The sequence below is a fragment of the Myotis nattereri genome (genome assembly GCF_964212035.1).
Source record: "Myotis nattereri genome assembly, chromosome: 10".
Taxonomy (NCBI): domain Eukaryota; kingdom Metazoa; phylum Chordata; class Mammalia; order Chiroptera; family Vespertilionidae; genus Myotis; species Myotis nattereri.
The window spans coordinates 8,466,004-8,489,730 of NC_138085.1; positions in this window are offsets into that span (position 1 = coordinate 8,466,004).

Here is a 23,727-nt window from a genome sequence, read left to right on the forward strand (position 1 = left end):
ATTGCAGAGAGTCTGATAGTGTATAAAGACACTACATAAAGTTCGTGTGTGCCCAGAAACAGTCATCTTAATATATTTAAAATCACAAAGGTAATTATAGAACTAAAAGCCATTATAGACCTACAGCTCACATTCGCACAAATAAAACAAACACACAGTTCCTATAGTAAAACTTACCTTGCATAATGGTGACCTTGACCTTTAGAGACTTTAACTTGATATTTAATTTTTGCTGCCCTTAGTAAAAGAACTGCCCAACATACCACATTGTGGCCAGTGGGAGGTGTAAATCATTCCCATACAGTAGGGTTGGTTTCTTCTCTTCCCTCCTTGCATGTGATTGGTTCCTTCTCTTCTCCCCCTCCATGTGATTGGTTCCTTTTCTTCTCCCATTCATGTGATTGGTTCCTCTCTTCTCCCCCTGCATGTGATTGGTTCCTTCTCTGCTCCCCCCCCATGTGATTGGTTCCTTTTCTTCTCCCATTCATGTGATTGGTTCCTCTCTTCTCCCCCTGCATGTGATTGGTTCCTTCTCTTCTTCCCCTCCCTGTGATTGGTTCATTCCCTTCTCCCCCTCCCTGTGATTGCTTCCTTCCTCCATGTGATTTGTTCCTTCTTTTTTTCCCCCTCCATGTAATTATTTTTTTTCTCTTTTCCGTTCATTGTGGGATTGAAAGGAAAATGGAGAAGGAAAGAGAAAAATGAGTTTTTTGGGTTATAAGGTAAAACATTGCCAGGGCTAAGATAAAATATAAACATGCCATTGTGCTTTGAAGGCTTGAGCCCACAAACATGCTGTATTGTCCAAGGAAAGGCCTGAAAGAAACCTTTGAGGTCTGGAGGGTTGAAGAGGAAAACTCTTTGGTGAAGCTACTAGGTCTGGAAAAATTAGCATGTCTGTGGGACAAAGAAGTCATCCTGACTCCATCTGAGGGATGAACTCTACTGAAAGGTAAGGCTGTCTTTGGGGAGCCAATTAAGGATACACTGGGTTAAGTTTCACCCAGAAGGAATGGAGCTGCTCACAAAGATGCCTGTTTGAAGGACTGTATGAGTCCATGGCAGGAGCAGAGCAATGCATGAGCATTGGGTCAGAGCATCAATCATTTCATGTTGATAGTCATAGATCATTCTGACTTATAATAGCTACATGAGTAATTCCATTAAATGATAAAATAATTTATTTTATAATCTATTTAGCTCCCTATTTGACAAACATTTAGATTTTGTCTAGCATGACACAATAAATATCCATGTTTCATTATGCACCTATGTGCATAAATATGGGCAGAATCAATTTCTAAGAGTTGAATTATCTAATTTAAAAGTATGTGGATTTCTGCCCTGGCTAGGTGGCTCAGTTGGTTGGAACATCGTCCATGCATCAAAGGGTTGCAGGTTTGATTCCCAGTCAGGACACAGTGGACGTTTTTCTCTCACATTTATGTTTCTCTTTCTCTCTAAATCAATGAAAGTTATTGCCTAGTTGCCCTTTAAAGACAGTCAAACTCATACTCCCACCATCAATGTATGGAAATGCCTTTTCCAAGTCCTGGTGTATTATCTAACTTTACTGATCTTGAAATATTACCCGATGCATCTGATAGATAAAAAATAGTATTCATGGAGAACCAAGATGACAGCATATATCGGTAAACGCCAGTACTCGCCACACCCCACAACCACATCAAAATTACAACTAAAATACAAAACAACCATCATTCAGAATTACCTGAAATCTGGCTGAATTGCCTGAAATCTTTAGAGAAGTAAAGAAGAAAGCACACTGAGACTGGTAGGATGGGCAGAGGTGCTGAATGGGCTGATCTGACACTCATGTGTGCTGTTTGTTTAATTGAGAGGGATATCTCAGCTGCAGAGGCTGCCATGAGGAGCAAGGGGTCCCAACCTCACACCAGCCCCCCAGCCCAGAGTTCCAGACCTGGGAAGAGAAGTCTCTGTAGCTTCAGTTTTTAAAAGCCAGTGAGAATTGTAGCTGAGTGACCCAGGGGCAGCTGTAGACTCAGGTGTTCCTCTTAAAGGGCCTGCGCATGAACTTACTCGAACTCCATCCTTCGAGCTCCAGTGCTGGGTGGCTTTGGGGGCCCAGGGACATACTGGAGGAACTGGATTGTCTGGCTTCTGAGCACGAACTAGGGGGTGGATTTCTCCAAGACAAGGGTCCTCTCAGGGGTCATTGTTTCTGTGCTGGGACCTCCCACATGGCAGAGTTGACTGGTAGTCATATCTGAATTTCCATCAGTCTAGGTCACACTGTTTGCTCCATCCTCGTGATTCCCTGAGATCCTGCCCCATCCAGTTTGCAGCCCCATCCAAGCTGTTTGCAGCACCTTTTCCATATGAAAGGCCTGTCCTAGCTCAGGCATCAGACTTTGCTAAAATCTTTCAAACAAGCATCAGGTAGAGTCAACATGCCCCAAACCTATCAATAAAAGAGCCAAGATCTGGCACTAGCACAAGCCTGCCTTGGTACACAGCTGGGCCTCACCTGGGCACTTGACAAGCCCAATACAAGTTGCAGCCATCTGCAGACCTCTATGTAGTTGCTACTGGGTAGCCCCAGACAGTGGCTGACTTTGCACCTCCTGGGAGGACCCAGAGCCAGTGCACCTGGTGGATAGCTTCAGACCATACCAGATTACAACTCTACACATCCACAAGTGGCACACCCAAGGGGCAGACTCAGCACCAAAGCCCCACTGAAGCAAGTCCTGTTCCATAAGGATATCTTCGGCACAGCTGCTCTCCCACTGTAATCATGGCTTGTCCTCACAGCCAATTGGTCTGGATGTCAATTCCTGCCAGTGACACCAACAGCAATCAAGGTTCAACTACAAGAGAGTGTACACAGGCCACACAGGGGTATACCTAGAGTTCCCAGACTGGGGAGACTGAACCACTGGGCCTACAGAACACCTATTAAACAAGACCACTCTACCAATTCCAGGAGTCACAGCTGTTCTAGCTAATACATGGAAATAAACACAAGGAAGCAACCAAATGCAGAGACAAAGAAACATCTCACATGAAATAAATGGAAGCAAGAAAACTACTGGATGCAGAATTCAAAACAATGGTTCTAAGGTTACTCAAGGATCTTAATGAGAGCTTCAAGGGACTTAGTGAGACTTTCAAGGATCTTAGTGAGAATGTCAAAGACATGAAAAAGGACCAGTCAGAAATTAAGCATACACTAACTGAAATAAAGAATAACATATAAGGATGCAATAGTAGAGTAGATAATTCTTATAATCAAATCAACAGCCTGTAATATGAGGAAGCAAAGAACACCCAATCAGAAGAGCAGAAAGCCAAAAGAACTAAAAAAATGAAGATAGTGTAAGGAGCCTCTGGGACAACTTCAAGCGTACCAACATTCGCATTATGGGAATGCTGGAGGAGATGAGAGAGAGCAAGATATTGAAAACCTATTTGAATAAATAATGACAAAATTTCCCCTACCTGGTGAAAGAAATAGTCTTACAAGTCCAGGAAGCATAGACAGTCCCAAACAAGAGGAACCTAAAGAGGCTCATAGCAAGACACATCATAATTAGAAGGCCAAGGGTTAAAGACAAAGAGAGAATCTTAGAAGCAGCAAGAGAAAAGCAATTAATTACCTACAAGGGAGCACCCATACGACTGTCAGCTGATTTCTCAACAGAAACTTTGCAGGCCAGAAGAGATTGCAAGAAATATTCAAAGTGATGAAAAGCAAGGACCTGCCACCAAGATTATTCTACCAGCAAAGCTATCATTTAGAATTGAAGGGAAGATAAAGAGCTTCACAGACAAGAAAAAGCTAAAGGAGTTCATCACTACTGAACATGAAATGTTGAACGGTATTCAAGAAGAAGAAGAAATTTGAACATGAAAATGGCAATAAGTACATATCTATCAACAATTGAATCTATGAATCAAAATAAATGAACAATAAATCTAATGAACAGAATATACTGGTGAATAAAATAGAATCAGAGGCATGGAAATATGGAACAGGCTGATGAATCTCAGAGGGAAGCAGGGAGAGTGGTTGGGAACAAATTAGCTAAATATCTTACATGCACATATACATTACTTATGGACAAAGACAATAGGGTGTTAAAGGCCTGGGGTGGGGTGAGAACCAAGTATATGGGGATAATAGGGAGGAGGGAAATGGGGGAAATCTATAATAGCCTAAACAATAAATATTTTTTAAAAAAGAAAAATAATATTCATGATTTCAACTTATATTTCCTCCATTTCTTTTATGTGGTGGAACTACTGGATTTCTTTTTCAATAAATTGCTTATTAGTGTCCTTTGCATATTTTCTAAGATTTTTTTCTGTTGGTCAATTGAACAATTAGATAAATTTGGTGTGTCCATTGAACAATTAGATTCATGTTGTATGGACTGCAAGTATTTCTCTAGTTGTGGTTTCTAACTTTCACTTTTGTATTTTCTGCTCTGTAGAATTTTTTAATGTAGTCACATGTATTAATGTTTTCTTTCTATGACTTCTGGGTAAGTATTGTTTAATATTCTTTTTAGAAATATTCTCTCATGCTGAAATACATTTTTATATTTAAGTCTCTAAGTCATTTGGAACAGATTTGATGCTGAATCATAACTTTTTCTTTTAAGTTGTACCAATCATTTATTAACAAATCTATTGCATCCTCACTGCTTTGTAATTATTATACATTAAATTCCCTTAAGTTTCTGGGGCTACTTCATGACTGTCTATACTACCCCAATAATTTGTCTATTCATCTGCCAGCATCACAGGGGTCGCCTAAGACCATCTGAAAACACATATCATTACATATTGTTTTGGTGATTAATTACTATGCTTTAATTATGTTCAATTTGTAACAATGAAAATACATCCTGCATATCAGATATTTACATTACGATTCATAACAGTAGCAAAATTACAGTTATGAAGTAGCAATGAAAATAATTTTATGGTTAGGAGTCACCACAACATGAGGAACTATATTAAAGGGTCGCAGCGTTAGGAAGGTTGAGAACCACTGATTTAGAGCCTAATCCTTAATCAATAATTATTGAGCAACTGTCATTTTGGTTTTAAGAGAGACACAGAGAAAGCCTGGACTCCATCCCTGTCCTCTTGAAGACGAGAAAGAGGCCGCGGCCTGGACAGCTGTTCCCTTGCATCTAGAGTTCACACATCTAGAGCTCACAGCTGGCCCCACCTGCTGGGGTGGCCCTCAGAGAACACCGGTAGGTGGATGAAGGTGCTGTAGGGAATGGAGAGCAGACCCTGCTCCTGGCCTTGGAGAATAACAGGTCATTTCCAGATCCTTTCTTCCCCGGTATGGATTATAACTTACATACTTCTAAGATACATGTTCATGTGCTCTAGGCAAAAGCATTTTGAGAAGTTCTGAAATGAAGGCTGCTATTTGACATTTCTTGCTTTGGGCCAGGAAACAGTAATACCATTAACTGTGTATTTCATCTCCAAAGTCTATGCAGTCACCTGAGCACTGAGTCACCAAATCATCCTGATTTTGTCATTGTTCAAATACAGAGAAAAGAGAAACATTTTGCTCACTCTTGAAATAGCAGCCAATTAACCATCCACTCCCCCATAACTGGCTTTAATAATGCTGGGAAGAAAGAGACAGCTGCTGTCCTCTGGGGAACTCTGCAAAAAACACACCCACACCTTGTGTAGGATTTAATTTTCTTTCATCACCCACCCCCAAACCCCAGGTCTGACTTCTATGTCACTCCAAACAACACAGGGTGAGAGGAGGGAGGCCGTAATGGTTTCTCAGCAGTTGTGGGTGGACATTATGTCAGAAGCTGAAGTGAAAGCTCTAAAGTCAAGCTCTTTCCAGAAATCAGCACGTGACAAAGACATAAAAGGTAACGGTCAGTGACTTCCCTCTCGCAACTGCAAAATGATCACAAGGACATCTGGCAGCTTCTGCTCAGGAGAAAACTCAGACTTCACAGGCTGAGAAACCGAGTGTCACCAAGGCTGAGCCTCTCGAGAAGGTCTGTCGGGATTATGTTTCCCCTCTTCTCCTTTATTGGGGAGCTTTTCCCAAGTTCAAAGTATAAACCATTTTAGAACTGATTCCCAACAACTAGAAGTATGTAAGTCAAGCCTGAAGTCAGTGGAATAAATCAGTGTTTCTCATGTTAACAAGACAACAGGCTCAAAAAGCAATCGTTCATGCTAAGCCCCACGCTACCAAAACCAAGATTTAATTCCCGTTTTGGTACTCATAAGGTAATTTACCCAATGGACCCCTCTGTCCCCTAAAGGAAAATGTCCTTGCCACAACCAATCTGCTTTTGTGCCAAGTATAACTTCCTTATTCCCCTCCCTTCTGCCTATAAAAGTCTTTCATTTTGCACAGCTTCTTGGAGCGCATCTCTGGTATGTTGGATGCTATTTGATTCATGAATCTCTGAACATAGCCAATAAGATTTTTGAAATTTACTCAGCTGAATTTTGTTTTTTAATACTTGGTATAGGTACATATCTAGAGAGATAGATAATAGGTGGATGGAAAGGTTAGATGATAGATAGATGTATAGATAATAGATGGAAGGATGGATAGATAGATGATAGAAGAGATAGATAGATAGATAGATAGATAGATTGATTGATTCTATAAAAAATAATCTAAATGAGCCACTTTAAAATGGAGTTACTGTTGCCATCCCAGAGGAACTGCCTTGCACATCTTACTCATCAAACCTTTGGAATGTTAAAATAGGGCAAAATAACATTTGGACTGGACCTAAAGCAATTTGTATCTCAAACAAGTGTTTGGAAAGATAGCAAGAATGACTATGGACTAATGACTATAGGGCTGAAAATGAAAGACATTCTTTAGAATTAACATCACTATGTTAGCTTCTCTACATTTATAGGAATTCCTTCCTTCTATTGATATAATTGCTCCCTTTTCCTTTCTCATAAATACCCCTTGCCTTCACCTCCTAACCAGAACACTATTGGGTTTCTGCCTGCATCAGTACATCCAGAATACTTATTCTTTTGGATCTCAATACATGCTTGTTGCCTCTCACTTTGGCCTTTTATTTTTAGGTTAACACTAGATTAATAGGAGAGGATATACATCTAAGTTTTCAGATGCATCATCAGCCGGAGAGAAGAATGGAAGAGTTATGAAAGAAATTGGAGGAAAGGAAAGAGGCAACAAGATAGGAATGGGTGTGGAGCAAATTCTATGAACGGTTGAGCCTCTCGGTGTTAGTAGAAACAAATGAGATAGACTTTAATCATCAGAGGTTAAATTTTATTGAATAACATAGTCTTTTTTAGTACTATTAAATATTTCAGTCCTACAAGTTGCATAAACTTTAAAGACGCACGTAATAAATATCCACTATGGAGCTTAAGCCAACCTGTCCTTCCTCCCCAATTTCATTCTTTCCTCCCAGCTCCACCCTAAGCTCCCACTCCCAGCTCTTTGAAATTTGATATTTATAATTGAACATCTTTACCTCTTATGTACATTTCTATGTACATATACAACGTATAGTATTCTTTTGTATGCTTTTAAACATTGACATAAATGATATACTTCATATTTTCTTTTGCAACTTCCTCTTTTTAGTTTAACATATAACTGAAATTTATGTTTTTTTCTGTCTAGCTCTGGTGCATTATTTTTGCTGACTTGAAGTATTTCATTAATGAATAAACCACATTTATTTATCCATTCTCCTGCCGATAAATTTTAGATTGTTTCCACAGTTCAAGCTCTTATAAAGAATGTTGAAATAAACATTCTTTGATACTTTTAGCATATGTGTGAACATTTCTGTAGAATACAAAAGTAGAATTGGCATTTCTGGGTCAAATAACTACATAATTTTTAAATCATCTCCATATAATTTTCCTGATTTATCTATATACAAACCAAAAAGTTAATTGCTAGGGGCAGAGATTAAAACATTTAATTCAACAGTTTAATTCATTATAGAGACTGCCCATCCTTGTTCCCATGTGAAAAACTGTGAAATTAGAAATACTTTGAATTATAAAGCATACTACAACTTGATTGAAATATTTTTTTTGATAAAAGCAAAATATGAAGTCCTGCTATTCTTTTCAATTGTCTGAAACATGTAGCCTAATCATTGTATTGGTCAAGCTGTCATTCAAGTAAAAAGTTGGCATTTGGACATTTTCAAATGTGTATAGACTATAGCACCCCAGAGAAGCCATCTCAGGGACTAAACCAGCAACTTAGAGAGAAAAAGACAAAGGATGTCGGAAGAACAGGTGGTGAGCCCTGAACCCACTTACAAAGATCCAAAGTTACAAAATGGCAGTAATTATGGTTCAAAATGTAAACATTATACAACAACATTGTACAAGTAATATAAATGCAAAAATGTAGATGAGGAGGAAGTCACATGTAGAGGTTGTGGAGGATGAAAAACTGCTTAGTTCCATCCCTTATATTTGCAGGATTGTGTAGCTACTTCTTAAAGACAATAAATAGTTTGTTTCTTAATTTCACAAATATTCCTTGAGCATTTACCATATGGCAGGCTATGAAGTGAAACCTTCTTAAAATAGAGCCAGAGTAGCCATTTCAGAGGAATTACCCTGCACCTTTTGTTTTCTTTATTTTTCAAGCTGGATCAAACTGCCAATTTCCCAAGAAATTAGTAAAAATGCCAATATCCTGTTTGTAGAAACTGATGAAATTGGACTTTGCCAATGACCAAATTGTTAATTAACCAATGGAGTACAAATCTAGCTTTTTTTTCTGATGGCTAAATCTCAAGCCAATCCAGCCTTACTTCACCTAGCACCAATTAACTCTTCTTTAATATATATATGTCTATCTACACTAATAAAAGAGAAACTTGCAAATTGACCATCCCTCTGCTACACTCAAGCCATGCCCACAAGCCAATCAGGAGCAAGTATGCAAATTAACCCAACTAAGATGGCGGCAGCCATGGAACTGCAGCAAGCAGGAAGCTTGGGTTGCCCCAGTGATGGAGGAAGCCAAGCTTCACACCTGCCCTGGCCGACCCTGGGCTCCACTCAAGGCTACAAAGTTTTAATTATAGAAGATAAATAAATCCCAGATACCTGCTTCCAACCGGACCTGGGCTCCACTCAAGGCTACAAAGTTTCAATTATAGAAGATAAATAAATCGCAGTGAAAAAAAAGAAAAGAAAAAAAGGAAAGGCTGGAAGCTTGGGTCGCTGGGAGGTGTGGCCAGCCTGAAAATGGCCCTCAGCCAATCACCCAGCTTGGCCAGGCACCCCAATGGGACCCTCCACCCTCAAGGGGCTGTGGCCAGCCTGAACACAGCCATCAGCCCCTCATTTGGGCTGGCCACACCCCCAAGGAGTGAGGGTTCCCACTGGAGGGCTTGGCCAGCCTGAAAACACCCATCAGCTCCTCACCCAGGCTGACCAGGCACCCCAGCGGGACCCCCCCCCCAGATACGGGACACCCTTCAGGGAAAACCAGCTGGCCCCCACGCATGCACCAGGCCTCTATCCTATTTAATAAAAGTGTATTATGCAAACTGACCCTAACAGCAGAACAACTGGGAATGACTGGTCACTACGACACACACTGACCACCAGGGGGCAGACGCACAATGCAGGAGCTGCCCCCTGGTGGTCAGTGCCCTCCCACAGGGGGAGCTCAGCTCAGCCACAAGCCAAGCTGACGGTTGCCAGCACAGCAGTGGTGGCGGGAGCCTCTCCCGCTTCCTCAGCAGTGCTAAGGATGTTGACTGCAGCTTAGGTCTGCTCCCCACTGGTAAATGGACATCGCCTGAGGGCACCCAGGCTGCCAGGGGGATGTTTGAGTTCCAGCTTAGGCCAGATTCCCCAGGGGGCGGGCCTAAGCCAGCAGGTGGACATCCCCTGAGGGGGTCCCAGACTGTGAAAGGGCACAGGCCAGGCTGAGGGACCCCCCCTCCCAAGTGCACAAATTTTTGTACCCAGCATATGTGTAGAAGTTGTGGCATAAAATTCACATCTTGAGCTGACCATCCTTTCAATAGTATAACAATGTTCAATAGTCTGCCACATAAAAAGGAAATCAGAGAAACTAAGATGGCGGCATAGATAAACACCGGGAAATAGTCGCCTCCCACAACAATTGAAAATTAGCCCAAAGGACGGAGCAAACATCGTCCAAAACAACAGGAAGGCTGGCTGAGTGTAATTTCTACAACTAGAAGAAAAGAAAAGCATGCTGAGAGCCAGAGGAGCTGCGGAGGCTGAGTGCAGAGGTACGCGGCGGCTCGCGCGCGCGCGCGGAAAGGGGGTGGCACCTGAGGACGCGGCTGTCTTTTTGAATCACAAGCTCCCGACTGCTCTGATCTCCGGTTCCGGGAAGTCTCTGGGGACCCAGGTCTCATACGGGGAGAGGCGGCTCTCTCAGGCGGCAGCGGGCGAACTTGGGGGCAGATTTCCCTCGGAGGTGCTTGCAGCCATTGCCGGGACACTGAGACGCGCGACTCCGGGCGCGGAGAATCAGCCATTGCTTCTTTCTACGCCCTTTGACTCCCTGAGACCCCGCCCCACCCGGGCTGCGGCAGAGGCTTTTGCATGTGAATGCCCCAGAACTTTGCAACCTGATAATTACCTAACTGCAGCCGGGCCAGGCAGACCCGGAACTTCCAAGAGAAGGCCCAAGGCCCCGCAGCGGCTTGCATTGCTTCACAGCTGAGCCTCTTTGTAGTTCCTGCTGTGTGGCCTCAGGCAGGGGCTGAATTAGCACCTCCTTAGATCCAGGAGCCACTGTACCCAGTGGTCAGAGGGGGACCATTCTCCCACTTCAGACACAGCTGCTTCCCACAGCCAATTGGCCTGGAGGTCAATTCCTCCCAGTGATCCTACAACAACCAAGGCACCAAGAGTGCACCAAGAGTGTCCACCCCAGGTAACTGGGGAGGCTGAGCCACTGGGCCCTACAGGACACCTGGCGCGCAGGGCCACTCTATCAACACAGGGAAGCAGCCAAAATGCGGAGACAAAGAAACAGGTCACAACTGGCAGAAACGGAGGAGGCCAGACGACTGGATATAGAGTTCAAGGCCACGTTTATAAGGTTTGTCAAGAATTTTATGGAAACCGCCGATAAATTTAATGGATCCCTCAAGGAGTATGGTGAGACCATGGAGGTCATGAAAAAGGACCAATTAGAAATTATGCATACACTGACTGAAATAAAGAATACTTTACAGAGCTCCAACAGCAGACAAGAGGATCCCAAGAATCAAGTCAAAGATTTGAAATGCAAAGAAACAAAAAATACCCAACCAAAAAAGAAAAAAGAAAAGAGATTCAAAAAATATGAAGATAGTGTAAGGAACCTCTGGGACAACTTCAAGCGTACCAACATCAGAATTATAGGGGTACCAGAAGGAGAGAGAGGGCAAGATATTGAAAACCTTTTTGAAGAAATAATGACAGAAAAATTCCCCCACCTGGTGAAAGAAATGGACTTACAAGTCCAGGAAGCGCAGAGAACCCCAAACAAAAGGAATCCAAAGAGGACCACACCAAGACACATCATAATTAAAATGCCAAGAGCAAAAGATAAAGAGAGAATCTTAAAAGCAGCAAGAGAAAGACAGTCAGTTACCTACAAGGGAGTACCCATCCGACTGTCAGCTGATTTCTCAACAGAAAACATGCAGGCCAGAAGAGAGTGGCAAGAAATATTCAAAGAGATGAATAGCAAGAACCTGCAACCAAGATTACTTTATCCAGCAAAGCTATCATTCAGAATGGAAGGTCAGATAAAGAGCTTCACGGATAAGAATAAGCTAAAGGAGTTCATCACCACCAAATCAGCATTGTATGAAAAGCTGAAAGGTATTCTTTAAGAAGAGGAAGAAGAAAAAGGAACTCTTACCATTTGCCACAGCTTGGATGGAACTGGAGAGCGGATAAATACCACAAGATCTCACTTATTTGTGGAATATAATGAACAACATAAACTGATGAACAAGGACTGATCCAGAGACGGAGAGGCATTGATTGGACTGTCGGGCCTTGGAGGGAAGGTAGGGGAGGGTGGGGGCAAGGGGGAAAGATCAACAAAAAGACTTATATGCAAGCATATAGGCCTAACCAATGGACACGGACAACGGGGGGGTGAGGGGATGAGCGGGGGGAGGGGGGGTAGAGGGTACACATATGTAATATCTTAATCAATAAAAAATATTAAAAAAAAAAGGAAATCGAATTCTTTATTATACACTGGCATCACTAACACAACACCCTGTTACTAATGACTGCGATCTCCACTATCCATCCCACCTACCCCCAATACAAACATAAATTCACTATTCAACGTGCAGTGTCTTCATCCACCCTTCTGTTTGGAGTCTTATTCCTCATCTCTACTAGTCTACAATATCGTCTTATTAAGTTTCGCTATCTTGAGACAACAGACACTACTCAGAGGGTACTGGCCTCTATATGTACTTTTCAGGTTAATGAAGAGCCACTCACTTAAGATCTGGTTGCCCAAAATCAGTGGTTGCCATGGATTGACTTGACATCACAATGCCTCAGCTAGACCATCCAGGAGGGGCGGGGGTGGCAGAAGATGCAGAAATCTCACACCCTCTGGTTATAAAACAGAGACCTTCCTCTTAACGCCTAATATTTTTCCCAAACTGTCCTCTCTCTCTCCCATTTCCTGTAGTTCCATACAGTCCAGGATATAGCAGGGAGGTGGTGTTTCCTCTAAGACAATTCCCAGACTCCCCCGTCATTTCAGTGGTCCATTCCACTAGGTTCAGTTAATATAATTTCCTATGATTTTGAGTGTTGTTTTAAGGGGTCTTTCATTTTACAACAGTTCCAGATTTACAGAAAAATTGTGAAGATAATAACCATGTACACCATACCCAATTTCCCTTATTACTAACATCTTACTTATGTTTGGGCAAATGTAACATGAAGTGAATAATCAGTGAAACAGTTAGAGTGAAACCTCAATCCTCTAGTATCTCCTATATCCAGCAGTGCTGTTCTAGACTAAGTTGTTAAAGGAAAAAGTGGACCAGTTGTGGCATAAAACCTCAGATCTGGAGCTGACCATCCTTTCAAGAATTTATCAAAATTCAATAGTCTACCATGTAAAAAGGAAATCAAATGCATTATTATACACTGGCAGCACTAACACAACACCCAGTTCCTCATGACTGTGACCACCACCATCCATCCCACCCCCCGAATCTAAAGCTAAAATTAAAAATCAGCTTCTTTTTTCCTTGCCAGTATGCGAAAGTTTTGTGAAAAACATCCCCAATCAGACTTCTCGTTCTCCTGATCTAAGTCTCCGGCTCAGTATGGAATGGCTTGTCTGTTGCCCCAACTAAAGTAATCTACATTACTCCCTTCTCACATGCCTGCCCCCTCCTTAGATCCCTCCCCATCAGTGAAACAGAGTCAAACCTCACTTCTCTAGTATCTCCAATATCCAACAGTGCTGTTCTAGACAATGATGTTAAAGGAAAAACTGTACAAGTTGTGGCATAAAATTCACATCTGGAGCTGACCTTCCTTTCCATAGTTTAACAATATTCAATAGTCTTCCATATAAAAAGGAAATCAAATTCTTTATTATACACTGCCATCACTAACACAACGCCCTGTTGCTCATTACTGCGATCTCCACCATCCATCCCACCTATCCCTAATACGAACATAAATTCACTTTTGGACTTACAGTTTCTTCATCCACCCTTCTGTTTGGAGTCTTACTCCTTATCTCTACTAGTCTACAATATCGTCGTAGTAAGTTTCACTATCTTGAGGCAACAGACACTACTGAAGGGGGCCTGGCCTCTATTTATACATTTTAGGTTAATGAGGAGCCACTCCCTTCAGCTCTGGTTGCCCAAATTCTGTGGTGGCCATGGTGTGGCTTGACATTACAAAGCCTCAGCTAGACCATCCAGGAGGGGCGGGGGTGGCAGAAGATGCAGAAATCTCACACACTCTGGTTATAAAACAGAGACCTTCCTCTTAACGCCTAATATTTTTCCCAAACTGTCCTCTCTCTCTCTCTCTCATTTCCTGTAGTTCCATTACAGTCCAGCATATGGCAGGGAGGTGGTGTTTCCTCTAAGACAATTCACATACTCCCCCGTCATTTCAGTGGTCCATTCCACCAGGTTCAGTTAATATAATTTCCTATAATTTTGAGTGTTGTTTTAAGGACTCTTTTATTTTACAACAGTTCCAGATTTACAGAACAATTGTGAAGATAAAAACCATGTACACCATACCCAATTTCCCTTATTACTGACATCTTACTTATGTTTGGGCAAATGTAACATGAAGTGAATCATGGGTGAAACAGAGTGAAACCTCAATCCTCTAGTATCTCCAATATCCAGCAGTGCTGTTGTAGACTAAGTTGTTAAAGGAAAAACTGGACCAGTTGCGGCATAAAACCTCAGATCTGGAGCTGACCATCCTTTCAAGAACTTATCAAAATTCAATAGTCTACCAGGTAAAAAGGAAATCAAATGCATTATTATACACTGCCAGCACCAACACAACACCCTGTGCCTCAGGACTGCGACCACTACCATCCACCCCACCCCCCGAATCCAAACCTAAATTAAACATCAGCTCCTTTTTTCTTTTCCACTATGAGAAAGTGTTGTGAAAAAAATCCCCATTCAGACTTCTCCTTGTCCTTATTCTAAGTGTCTGGCTCAGTACGGAATGGCTTCTCTGGTGCCCCAACATAGGCAATCTACATTACTCCCTTCTCACATCCCTGCCCCCTGCTGAGATCCCTCCCCATCAGTGAAACAGAGTCAAAAATCACTTCTCTGGTATCTCCAATATCCAACAATTCTGTTCTACACCATGATGTTAAAGGATAAACTGTACCAGTTGTGGCATAAAACTTCCCATCTTGAGCTGACCATCCTTTCAATAGTATAACAATATTCATTAGTCTGCCATGTAAAAAGAAAATCAAATTCTTTATTATACACTGCCAGCACTAACACCGCAAACTGTGACTCATGACTGCGACCTGCAGCATCCATCCCACCTCCCCCCAATACAAACATAAATTCACTTTTCGACTTGCAGTGTCTTCATCCACCCTTCCATTTGGAGTCTTATTCCTCATCTCTACTAGTCTACAATATCGTCTTATTAAGTTTCGCTATCTTGAGGCAACAGACACTACTCAGAGGGTACTGGCCTCTATATGTACTTTTTAGGTTTATGAAGAGTCACTCACATAAGATCTGGTTGCCCAAAATCAGCGGTTGCCATGCTGTGACTTGACATCACAATGCCTCAGCTAGACCATCCAGGAGGGGCGGGGGTAGGAGAAGATGCAGAAATCTCACACACTCTGGTTATAAAACAGAGACCTTCCTCTTAACTCCTAACATTTTTCCTAAACTGTCCTCTCTCTCTCTCATTTCCTGTAGTTCCATTAGAGTCCAGCATATGGCAGGGAGGTGGTGTTTCCTCTAAGAAAATTCCCATACTCCCCCGATATTTCAGTGGTCCATTCCACTATGTTCACTTGCTACAATTTCCTAGGATTTTGAGTGTTGTTTTAATGGATGTTTCATTTTAGAATAGTTCCACATTTACAGAAAAATTGTGAAGATAGTAACCATGTACACCATACCCAATTTCCCTTATTACTAATATCTTACTCATGTATAGGTCAAAAGTAACATGAAGTGAATCAACAGTGAAACAGAGTAAAACCTCACTGCTCAAGTATCTCCAATATCCAACAATGCTGTTCTAGACCAAGTTGTTAAAGGAAAAACTGGACCAGTTGTGGCATGAAACTTCAGATATTGAGCTGACCATCCCTTCAAGAGTTTAACATTATTCAATAGTCTACCATGTAAAAGGAAATCAAATTCATTATACATTGCCAGCTCTAACACAACACCCAGTTCCTCATGACTGCGACCACCACCATCCATCCCACCCCCCGAATCTAAAGCTAAAATTAAAAATCAGCTTCTTTTTTCCTTGCCAGTATGCGAAAGTTTTGTGAAAAACATCCCCAATCAGACTTCTCGTTCTCCTGATCTAAGTCTCCGGCTCAGTATGGAATGGCTTGTCTGTTGCCCCAACTAAAGTAATCTACATTACTCCCTTCTCACATGCCTGCCCCCTCCTTAGATCCCTCCCCATCAGTGAAACAGAGTCAAACCTCACTTCTCTAGTATCTCCAATATCCAACAGTGCTGTTCTAGACAATGATGTTAAAGGAAAAACTGTACAAGTTGTGGCATAAAATTCACATCTTGAGCTGACCTTCCTTTCCATAGTTTAACAATATTCAATAGTCTTCCATATAAAAAGGAAATCAAATTCTTTATTATACACTGACATCACTAACACAACCCCCTGTTGCTCATTACTGCGATCTCCACCATCCATCCCACCTATCCCTAATACGAACATAAATTCACTTTTGGACTTACAGTTTCTTCATCCACCCTTCTGTTTGGAGTCTTACTCCTTATCTCTACTAGTCTACAATATCGTCGTAGTAAGTTTCACTATCTTGAGGCAACAGACACTACTGAAGGGGGCCTGGCCTCTATTTATACACTTTAGGTTAATGAGGAGCCACTCCCTTCAGCTCTGGTTGCCCAAATTCTGTGGTGGCCATGGTGTGGCTTGACATTACAAAGCCTCAGCTAGACCATCCAGGAGGGGCGGGGGTGGCAGAAGATGCAGAAATCTCACACACTCTGAGTTATAAAACAGAGACCTTCCTCTTAACGCCTAATATTTTTCCCAAACTGTCCTCTCTCTCTCTCTCTCATTTCCTGTAGTTCCATTACAGTCCAGCATATGGCAGGGAGGTGGTGTTTCCTCTAAGACAATTCACATACTCCCCCGTCATTTCAGTGGTCCATTCCACTAGGTTCAGTTAATATAATTTCCTATGATTTTGAGTGTTGTTTTAAGGACTCTTTTATTTTACAACAGTTCCAGATTTACAGAACAATTGTGAAGATAAAAACCATGTACACCATACCCAATTTCCCTTATTACTGACATCTTACTTATGTTTGGGCAAATGTAACATGAAGTGAATCATGGGTGAAACAGAGTGAAACCTCAATCCTCTAGTATCTCCAATATCCAGCAGTGCTGTTCTAGACTAAGTTGTTAAAGGAAAAACTGGACCAGTTGCGGCATAAAACCTCAGATCTGGAGCAGACCATCCTTTCAAGAACTTATCAAAATTCAATAGTCTACCATGTAAAAGGAAATCAAATTCATTATTATACATTGCCAGCTCTAACACAACACCCTGTTCCTCATGACTGCGACCACCACCATCCATCCCAGCCCCCGAATCCAAAGCTATAATTAAAAATCAGCTTCTTTTGTCCTTGCCAGTATGCGAAAGTTTTGTGAAAAACATCCCCAATCAGACTTCTCGTTCTCCTGGTCTAAGTCTCTGCCCCAGTATGGAATGGCTTGTCTGTTGCCCCAACTAAAGAAATCTACATTACTCCCTTCTCACATGCCTGCCCCCTCCTTAGATCCCTCCCCATCAGTGAAACAGAGTCAAACCTCACTTCTCTAGTATCTCGAATATCCAACAATGATGTTCTAGACCATGATGTTAAAGGAAAAACTGTACAAGTTGAGGCATAAAATTCACATCTTGAGCTGACCATCCTTTCCATAGTTTAACAATATTCAATAGACTCCCATATAAAAAGGAAATCAAATTCTTTATTATACACTGCCATCACTAACACAACACCCTGTTACTCATGACTGCGATCTCCACCATCCATCCCACTTACCCCCAATACGAACATAAAATCACTTTTGGACTTACAGTTTCTTCATCCATCCTTGTGTTTGGAGTCTTACTCCTTATCTCTACTAGTCTACAATATCGTCTTATTAAGTTTCGCTATCTTGAGGCAACAGACACTACTGAAGGAGGCCTGTCCTCTATTTATACACATTAGGTTAATGAGGAGCCACTCCCTTCAGCTCTGGTTGCCCAAATTCTGTGGTTGCCATGGTGTGGCTTGACATCACAAAGCCTAAGCTTGACCATCCAGGAGGGGAGGGGGGGGGTACACAGAAGATGCAGAAATCTCACACACTCTGGTTGTAAAACAAAGACCTTCCTCTTAACGCCTAATATTTTTCCCAAACTGTCCTCTCTCTCTCTCATTTCCTGTAGTTCCATTACAGTCCAGCATATGGCAGGGAGGTGGTGTTTCCTCTAAGACAATTCCCAGACTCCCCCGTCATTGCAGTGGTCCATTCCACTAGGTTCAGTTAATATAATTTCCTATGATTTTGAGTGTTGTTGTAAGGGCTCTTTTATTTTACAACAGTTCCAGATTTACAGAAAACTTGTGAAGATAATAACCATGTACACCATGCCCAATTTCCCTTCTTACTAACATCTTAATTATGTTTGGGCAAATGTAACTGAAGTGAATAATCAGTGAAACAGTTAGAGTGAAACCTCAATCCTCTAGTATCTCCAATATCGAGCAGTGCTGTTCTAGACTAAGTTGTTAAAGGAAAAACTGGACCAGTAGTGGCATAAAACCTCAGATCTGGAGCTGACCTTCCTTTCAAGAATTTATCAAAATTCAATAGTCTACCATGTAAAAAGGAAATCAAATGCATTATTACACAGCCAGCACTAACACAACACCCTGTTCCTCATGACTGCGACTACTACCGTCCATCCCACACCCCGAATCCAAACCTAAATTAAACATCAGCTCCTTTTTTCTTTTCCAGTATGAGAAAGTGTTGTGAAAAAAATCCCCATTCAGACTTCTCCTTGTCGTTATTCTAAGTGTCTGGCTCAGTATGGAATAGCTTCTCTGGTGCCCCAACGTAGGAAATCTACATTACTCCCTTCTCACATGCATGCCCCCTGCTTAGATCCCTCCCCATCAGTGAAACAGAGTCAAAAATCACTTCTCTGGTATCTCCAAGATCCAACAACTCAGTTCTACACCATGATGTTAAACGATAAACTGTACCAGTTGTGGCATAAAACTTCCTATCTTGAGCTGACCATCCTTTCAAGAGTTTAACAATATTCAATAGTCTGCCATGTAAAAAGAAAATCAAATTCATTATACATTGCCAGCACTAACACCGCAAACTGTTCCTCATGACTGCGACCACCACCATCCATCCCACCCCCCGAATCCAAAGCTAAATTAAAAATCAGCTTCTTTTTTCCTTGCCAGTATGCGAAAGTTTTGTGAAAAACATCCCCAATCAGACTTGTTGTTCTCCTTATCTAAGTTTCTGGCTCAGTATGGAATGGCTTGTCTGTTGCCCCAACTAAAGCAATCTACATTACTCCCTTCTTACATGCCTGCCCCCTCCTTAGGTCCCTCCCCATCAGTGAAACAGTCAAACCTCACTTCTCTAGTATCTCGAATATCCAACAATGCTGTTCTAGACCATGATGTTAAAGGAAAAACTGTACAAGTTGTGGCATAAAATTCACATCTTGAGCTGACGATCCTTTCCATAGTTTAACAATATTCAATAGTCTGCCATATAAAAAGGAAATCAAATTCTTTATTATACACTGCCATCACTAACACAACACCCTGTTACTCATGACTGCGATCTCCACCATCCATCCCACCTACCCCCAATACGAACATAAATTCACTTTTGGACTCACAGTTTCTTCATCCACCCTTCTGTTTGGAGTCTTACTCCTTATCTCTACTAGTCTACAATATCGTCTTATTAAGTTTCGCTATCTTGAGGCAACAGACACTACTGAAGAGGGCCTGGCCTCTATTTATACACTTTAGGTTAATGAGGAGCCACTCCCTTCAGCTCTGGCAGGGGTGGCAGAGGATGCAGAAATCTCACACACTCTGGTTATAAAACAGAGACCTTCCTCTTAACGCCTAATATTTTTCCCAAACTGTCCTCTCTCTCTCTCTCTCATTTCCTGGAGTTCCATTACAGTCCAGCATATGGCAGGGAGGTGGTGTTTCCTCTAAGACAATTCCCAGACTCCCCCGTCATTGCAGTGGTCCATTCCACTAGGTTCAGTTAATATAATTTCCTATGATTTTGAGTGTTGTTGTAAGGGCTCTTTTATTTTACAACAGTTCCAGATTTACAGAAAACTTGTGAAGATAATAACCATGTACACCATGCTCAATTTCCTTTCTTACTAACATCTTAATTATGTTTGGGCAAATGTAACTGAAGTGAATAATCAGTGAAACAGTTAGAGTGAAACCTCAATCCTCTTGTATATCCAATATCGAGCAGTGCTGTTCTAGACTAAGTTGTTAAAGGAAAAACTGGACCAGTAGTGGCATAAAACCTCAGATCTGGAGCTGACCATCCTTTCAAGAATTTATCAAAATTCAATAGTCTACCATGTAAAAAGGAAATCAAATACATTATTATACACTGCCAGCACCAACACAACACCCTGTTCCTCATGACTGCGACCACTACCATCCATCCCACCCCCCGAATCGAAACCTAAATTAAACATCCGCTCCTTTTTTCTTTTCCAGTATGAGAAAGTGTTGTGAAAAAAATCCCCATTCAGACTTCTCCTTGTCCTTATTCTAAGCGTCTGGCTCAGTACGGAATGGCTTCTCTGGTGCCCCAACTAAAGAAATCTACATTACTCCCTTCTCACATGCATGCCCCCTGCTTAGATCCCTCCCCATCAGTGAAACAGAGTCAAAAATCACTTCTCTGGTATCTCCAAGATCCAACAACTCTGTTCTACACCATGATGTTAAAGGACAAACTGTACCAGTTGTGGCAGAAAACTTCCCATCTTGAGCTGACCATCCTTTCAAGAGGTTAACAATATTCAATAGTCTGCCATGTAAAAAGAAAATCAAATTCATTATACATTGCCAGCACTAACACCGCAAACTGTTCCTCATGACTGCGACCGCCACCATCCATCCAACCCCCCGAATCCAAAGCTAAATTAAAAATCCGCTTCTTTTTTCCTTGCCAGCATGCGAAAGTTTTGTGAAAAACATCCCCAATCAGACTTGTTGTTCTCCTTATCTAAGTTTCTGGCTCAGTATGGAATGGCTTGTCTGTTGCCCCAACTAAAGAAATCTACATTACTCCCTTCTCACATGCCTGCCCCCTCCTTAGGTCCCTCCCCATCAGTGAAACAGTCAAACCTCACTTCTCTAGTATCTCCAATATCCAACAATGCTGTTCTAGACCATGATGTTAAAGGAAAAACTGTACAAGTTGTGGCATAAAATTCACATCTTGAGCTGACCATCCTTTCCATAGTTTAACAATATTCAATAGTCTGCCATATAAAAAGGAAATCAAATTCTTTATTATACACTGCCATCACTAACACAACACCCTGTTACTCATGACTGCGATCTCCACCATCCATCCCACCTACCCCCAATACGAACATAAATTCACTTTTGGACTCACAGTTTCTTCATCCACCCTTCTGTTTGGAGTCTTACTCCTTATCTCTACTAGTCTACAATATCGTCTTATTCAGTTTCGCTATCTTGAGGCAACAGACACTACTGAAGAGGGCCTGGCCTCTATTTATACACTTTAGGTTAATGAGGAGCCACTCCCTTCAGCTCTGGCAGGGGTGGCAGAAGATGCAGAAATCTCACACACTCTGGTTATAAAACTGAGACCTTCCTCTTAACGCCTAATATTTTTTCCAAACTGTCCTCTCTCTCTCTCTCATTTCCTGTAGTTCCACTACAGTCCAGCATATGGCAGGGAGGTGGTGTTTCCCCTAAGACAATTCCCAGACTCCCCGTCATTGCAGTGGTCCATTCCACTAGGTTCAGTTAATATAATTTCCTATGATTTTGAGTGTTGTTTTAAGGGCTCTTTTATTTTACAACAGTTCCAGATTTACAGAAAACTTGTGAAGATAATAACCATGTACACCATACCCATTTTCCCTCATTACTAACATCTTACTTATGTTTGGGCAAATGTAACATGAAGTGAATAATCAGTGAAACAGTTAGAGTGAAACCTCAATCCTCTAGTATCTCCAATATCTAGCAGTGCTGTTCTAGACTAAGTTGTTAAAGGAAAAACTGGACCAGTAGTGGCATAAAACCTCAGATCTGGAGCTGACCATCCTTTCAAGAATTTATCAAAATTCAATAGTCTACCATGTAAAAGGAAATCAAATTCATTATTATACATTGCCAGCTCTAACACAACACCCTGTTCCTCATGACTGCGACCACCACCATCCATCCCAGCCCCCGAATCCAAAGCTATAATTAAAAATCAGCTTCTTTTGTCCTTGCCAGTATGCGAAAGTTTTGTGAAAAACATCCCCAATCAGACTTCTCGTTCTCCTGGTCTAAGTCTCTGCCCCAGTATGGAATGGCTTGTCTGTTGCCCCAACTAAAGAAATCTACATTACTCCCTTCTCACATGCCTGCCCCCTCCTTAGATCCCTCCCCATCAGTGAAACAGAGTCAAACCTCACTTCTCTAGTATCTCCAATATCCAACAATGCTGTTCTAGACCATGATGTTAAAGGAAAAACTGTACAAGTTGTGGCATAAAATTCACATCTTGAGCTGACCATACTTTCCATAATTGAACAATATTCAGTAGTCTGCCATATAAAAAGGAAATCAAATTCTTTATTATACACTGCCATCACTAACACAACACCCTGTAACTCATGACTGCGATCTCCACCATCCATCCCACCCACCCCCAATACGAACATAAATTCACTTTTGGACTCACAGTTTCTTCATCCACCCTTCTGTTTGGAGGCTTACTCCTTATCTCTACTAGTCTACAATATCGTCTTATTAAGTTTCGCTATCTTGAGGCAACAGACACTACTGAAGAGGGCCTGGCCTCTATTTATACACTTTAGGTTAATGAGGAGCCACTCCCTTTAGCTCTGGCGGGGGTGGCAGAAGATGCAGAAATCTCACACACTCTGGTTATAAAACAGAGACCTTCCTCTTAACGCCTAATATTTTTCCCAAACTGTCCTCTCTCTCTCTCATTTCCTGTAGTTCCACTACAGTCCAGCATATGGCAGGGAGGTGGTCCAGCATATGGCAGGGAGGTGGTGTTTCCTCTAAGACAATTCCCAGACTCCCCCGTCATTGCAGTGGTCCATTCCACTAGGTTCAGTTAATATAATTTCCTATGATTTTGAGTGTTGTTGTAAGGGCTCTTTTATTTTACAACAGTTCCAGATTTACAGAAAACTTGTGAAGATAATAACCATGTACACCATGCTCAATTTCCCTTCTTATTAACATCTTAATTATGTTTGGGCAAATGTAACTGAAGTGAATAATCAGTGAAACAGTTAGAGTGAAACCTCAATCCTCTTGTATATCCAATATCGAGCAGTGCTGTTCTAGACTAAGTTGTTAAAGGAAAAACTGGACCAGTAGTGGCATAAAACCTCAGATCTGGAGCTGACCATCCTTTCAAGAATTTATCAAAATTCAATAGTCTACCATGTAAAAAGGAAATCAAATGCATTATTATACACTGCCAGCACCAACACAACACCCTGTTCCTCATGACTGCGACCACTACCATCCATCCCACCCCCCGAATCGAAACCTAAATTAAACATCCGCTCCTTTTTTCTTTTCCAGTATGAGAAAGTGTTGTGAAAAAAATCCCCAT